This window comes from Capra hircus, chromosome 6 (genome assembly GCF_001704415.2).
Source record: "Capra hircus breed San Clemente chromosome 6, ASM170441v1, whole genome shotgun sequence".
NCBI classification, from domain to species: Eukaryota; Metazoa; Chordata; class Mammalia; order Artiodactyla; family Bovidae; genus Capra; species Capra hircus.
In genome coordinates this window covers 77,218,264-77,224,139 of record NC_030813.1, presented here as the reverse complement: position 1 = coordinate 77,224,139, position 5,876 = coordinate 77,218,264, and positions in this window count along the sequence as shown.

Below are 5,876 nucleotides of genomic sequence, written 5' to 3'. Positions count from 1 at the left end.
CATTGGAAACAGTGTCAGACTTTACTTTTGAGGGCTCCAAAATCACTTCAGATGGTGATTGCAGCCATGGAATTAAAAGACACTTGCTCCTTTTAAGGAAAGTTATGAACAACCTAGATAGCATATTAAAAAGCAGAGACATTAGTTTGCCAACAAAGGTCCATCTAGTCAAGGCTATGGCTTTTCCAGCAATCATGTATGGATGTGAGAGTTGGACTCTAAAGAAAGCTGAGCACTGAAAAATTCATGTTTTTGAGCTGTGGTGTTGGAGAATACTCTTGAGAATCCCTTGGACAGCAAGTATATCCAACCAGTCCATCCTAAAGGAGATCAGTCCTGAGTATTCATTGGAAGAACTGATGTTGACACTGAAACTCCAATACTTTGGCCATCTGATGTGAAGAGCTGACTCATTTGAAAGACCCTGATGCTGGGAAAGATTGATGGCAGGAAGAGATGGGTTCAGCAGATGAGATGGTTGGATGGCATCACCAATTCAATGGACATGAGTTTGAGTAAACTCCGGGAGTTGGTTATAGACAGGGAGGCCTGGCATGCTGCAGTCCATGGCGTCACAAAGGGTCATACATGACTGAACGTCTGAACTGAACCAATGCAGAGAGAAGGCATACTTCTTTTTTATTAAACCAAAATTATAAAATGTTCTTGTTTACCAGTGACTGACCTTAATTTTATAAAATTTGTATTATTTAAGTATGCCTTAAGTATATGAACCTGTATTTGTAAAATATTGCTGAGTGAGTATCTATAAGAATACTTTTTAAATGTCTAGCATATTTAAAATATTAGAAGTTAAATTTTCTTATTCTCTAGCAATTTTAAGAATATTTACTTTACATATTCACTTATCTCCACAAACCAATTAGAACAGGATTCAAATAACTTATAGTCTAATTATTAATACTTTCTGGAAATTAAAACATATTTCACACTAATATAACAGCAACAAAAGAAAGGTTTTCATGAAATACAGACACATAGACATGCAGACTTACAATAATCTTAAAGATAAAATTTGCAGTTTAATCACAGGTAAACAAAAACACACTGCCTAAGAAATCCATATACAAACAATTGTTATCATTGCTGGTAGACATGACATTCTTAAATTATTTGAGCTCCAAGTAAACAAACAAAAGAAAACACATTCTGTTTCAGCTCTTACTCAAGAGGGAATGAATCTCTCTAATTTATTAATCTATTTTCAGAAACCACTAAATGATAAAGCCATAAAATGAAATTATCAGTCATTGCTGCCATCAATGGGCAAAAAATTTTCTGCCCTGTGCATACCAAAAACTAAACAAAACACAAAATTAGCAGAGAACAAGAGTTAGAGAAATAGAAAAGTAAAATTCTTGAAGATTGTGATTCATGTCTGAGAGTTCAAAAAATATATGTCTGAGCTTAAGCTATCTATTATATGCAATCACATCTGGCAGCACAGCTTACCATTCTCTTTCATGGGAAACCATTGGGCATCTTGATGGACAGGTTTTAAGAGTATAAAATTAAGACTCTCATGAAAATGTGAAAGTAACGTATGTTAAAGCTTTTATTTAACTCGATGAGAGACCCAGTAATATGTTACCTTTGATTCCTGTGCTGTTCTTTTTACTTCTTTGTGTTAATTCGCCAGAGCTTTTCCATTGATTCATTAGTTTGTTATGTTTGCTTCCACGTTTTCAGGTTGATTTCCTATTTTTGTCACTTGGCTATTTTTTTTTAACTTATTTTAAAAGTAATTGAGGAAGATGGCAATGACGACCCTGTATGCAAGACAGGGAAAGAGACACAGATGTGTATAATGGACTTTTGGACTCAGAGGGAGAGGGAGAGGGTGGGATGATTTGGGAGAATGACATTCTAACATGTATACTCTCATGTAAGAATTGAATCGCCAGTCTATGTCTGATGCAGGATACAGCATGCTTGGGGCTGGTGCATGGGGATGACCCAGAGAGATGTTATGGGGAGGGAGGTGGGAGGGGGGTTCATGTTTGGGAACGCATGTAAGAATTAATGATTTTAAAATTTAAAAAAAAATAAAAAAAATAAATGACAAAATAAATAAATAAATAAATAAATAAATAAATAAATTTTACCTTAAAAAAAAAAGTAATTGAAAGGAATATTCATTTTACAAAGGGATTTTCTATATTATGTTGAGAAACTGTTCTCAGTGATTTTATGAAAACCAAATTTTGAGTTTCAAGGATAACATCAGTTACATAAAGGGAAACATCTATGTCCATTTTTCTCATTTCACTGTTTTCTTCTCACCCATTTCTTTTTTTCCTTGTTATATATCATTACTGATGTACTCTTTTGATTTGGTAAAATCTAGAAATATTGCACTAATTACTTGGGACTACATAATGTCTGTTGTTTATTATTCTTGATTAATTTCTCTTGGGGATGACAAAAGGATGACTAACACTCAGGAAGCAACAAGAGGTATCACAAAATCCAAGGTCTCAAGTAAACAAAATGAAGTAGAAGTGTCACCACACTTTCTTTCTACTTCTGTGCTCCCTCCTCTCTTTCTTCCTTCTTTCCCTGTCTTTTCTTTCCTTCCTTCTTTCCTATCATTCTCGTTCGTCATATAGCAACTCTCTGTCCCTCTAGATACTCTGTGCCTTGAACAGGGAGACAGTGAAGTCTTCAATTTGTATTCCAGTCAACACTTAGTGGACGCTCAATGTATCTCTGCTGAATGGTTTCAATGAAATACACCTCAGACTTATACAAGATGATGGTAGTTTGACCTCTGTGAGCTGTAAATTTCTTTGGACTCTCAAGGTTATATTTTAAAATTGGGCATTTAAAACATTCATATATATTATTTATAATTATACATGCATATATGTATACATATACATTCATATTTGTATATACATATATCACATATTTTAATGTATCTTTGATTGTTTTTAATACTTAATTTTGTAGATTCTAAAATTTTGTTGGCTTATTAAGAAAATGAATATAAAATAATTATAAGTATGTAAGTGATCATTTATTTAGAAGGGAAATCATAGCAAATATCACCAGGATCATAAAATAAAAAAATAATAAAACATCTTTAGTAATTCAATGCATAACATATCTTTATACTATCTTTTCTTTTTCTTTGGTTTTCATACCTTTCCTTGCCTTTTTGTGGCAAGAATCATAAAATATCATTTTCTATAGAGAGAATAGAAAGATAATTTAGTCTTCTTTCTAGCATAATATTGGTTAATATTTTTTTAAACTAATACTGACATTAGAAAAACTTCTTTCAGCATAAATTTTTTGGACTGTTTTCGAATTAGGGGAAATCTTTTATCAACTTTATTTCATATATAAGTTGCAAGACTTGGATGAATTTTCTAGAAAGTAATTTCTGGCTGTATACAGTTCAAACCTTGTTTCTTCTCAACTACCCACATGCTTCCACTGCCAGTGCTGCAGGATAAGTTCAACTTGCTAAAGGATGAGTTTATCCTCTGGTCCTATACTTTCATGTTATGACACTGGGCACATCAGCACAGTATGCTAGGAGTAGTCCTGGAATGTATTCCTTCAATAATACAGTCAGTAGTACCTTAACTATATATGCAAATTACTGTGCTGAACCTAAACTCAATTAGTCCCCAGTTCAGCTTACCCGTGGCTGGTTCAGAATGCCCAGGGCCATTTCAACTCATTTGACGTTAAAGGAAGCTGATGCAGTGGGAATCAAAATGGAGGGAGACAGCTGTCTTAAGTGATTATGGATAAATATTTTATTTTTTCATATTTATAAAAAGATGTGAGCTTATGAAAACATTGCAAGGGTGCCTCCCAAGGCTTACAATAAGAAATTCAAAGGAAAAATAAAAAACCTGATGCTAAGGTTTACAGCTTCATGGTAAATCCAACTCTAGTGTCAGGCACTCTACCTTTAAGTGGCTTACATATATTATTAGCTCAATTAATGAGAATATTAAATGTCATAGGAATGATTATCCCCACTTTATAGATGAGGAAAATTGAGGCACAAAGTGGTTGAGAAACTTACCCCAAGTTCACAAAGATAATGATTGACCCAAGAAAATGAACCAAGGTTATGTGGCTTTAGAATCAGCACTGTTAGCTATTGTTCATTGGTGTGTTGCTTTGATATTACACATTTAATTACCTTTTTAGTCCCCCTAAAATTTAACCTATAGGAAGGTATGCACTGTTTACTAGTGAAGTTGTTAAGTATCACCTAGCACAGTGCTATACACACCTTCTATTCTCATTTTGAGAAGCATCATCAAAGCATATGGCACTGTTTATCTTCTATTTATCAGAAAAGAACAAAGCTGGGACTATGTGATTCCTCAAGTTATGCAATTATACATAGTACCAAGAATTACATCCATATTTAAAACTGTATCTAATGCTATTTAATACAATGCCAACATATTGTTGATCCCATCACAAAATAACATTTTGTAACATTTGTTTATTTAATCATATCATCTGACTACAACCAATGTCAATCAAACATGGTGCTTGAGTCAGGTGTATCTATTGTAATTATGCAAATAAGAGGAAAAAATGGTGTATCTAGTAATTCCTTTATCTATTTTCAAATAAAATCTTGACGTTTCAAGAATGGCTAAGTCCCCTCACTATTCTCCTGAAAACTATCACAACATTGTTAATCAGTTATATCACAATACAAAATAAAAATTTTTTAAGGAAAAAAAAAATTAAAAAGTAAAAAAAAAAAAGCCTCAGGTACATCTTCAGTTCAGTTCAGTTCAGTCTCTCAGTGGTGTTCAACTCTTTGTGACCCCATGAATTGCAGCACACCATGCCTCCCTGTCTATCACCAACTCCCGGAGTTCACCCAAACTCATGTCCATCGGATCAGTGTTGCCATCCAGCCATGTCATCCTCTGTCCTCCTCTTCTCCTCCTGCCCCCTATCCCTCTCAGCATCAGGGTCTTTTCCAATAAGTCAACTCTTCGCATGAGATGGCCAAAGTATTGGAGTTTCAGCTTTAGCATCAGTCCTTCCAAAGAACACCCAGGACTGATCTCCTTTAGAATGGACTGGTTGGATCTCCTCGCAGTCATCTTCAAAATCTTTAGTAAATTTAAGTGAGGTATAATTTAAAGTATGAGGTTATCTGTATATTATCATGACAACACCAGTCATCTTGATAACTGCAATCAACAATGAAAGTGAAAGTTTCTCAGTCTTGTCCAACTCTTTACCACCCCATGGATTATACAGTCCATGGAATTCTCTAGGCCAGAATACTGGGTTGGGTAGCCTTCCCCTTCTCCAGGGGATCTCCCCAACCTAGGGATAAAACCCAAGTCTCCCACATTACAGGTGGATTCTTTACCAGCTGAGCCACAAGGGAAACCCAAGAATACTGGAGTGTGTTGCCTATCCTTTTTCCAGTGGATCTACCCTCCCCGGAATGAAACTGGGTGATCACTATAACATTATCACCGTCAATGTTGACTGAATATCTGCTCTGTATCAGATGACATATATACTTCATCTCAATTGATCCACAAAAAAATCTGAAGAACTTGTAGGTAATTTTCATATTCTTTTTGTAGTGAAGCTGATGCTAGGAGAAAGTAATTAATTTACCCAAAGCTACACATCTAGTAAAAATGACACAGACAAGATTTTAATTAGGATTAAATCTCAAATTGTTTTATTAAAGCCCACTCCAACAGAAGAGGAAAACTGTGGAAAACATCTTTTTTGACCATTGTGTTAGTTTCTTAGACTTCCGTAACAAATTACCACAGCTTGGTGGCTTAAACAACAAGGATTTCTCTTACAGTTCTGAGGATTGAAATCAAACTGTTGGT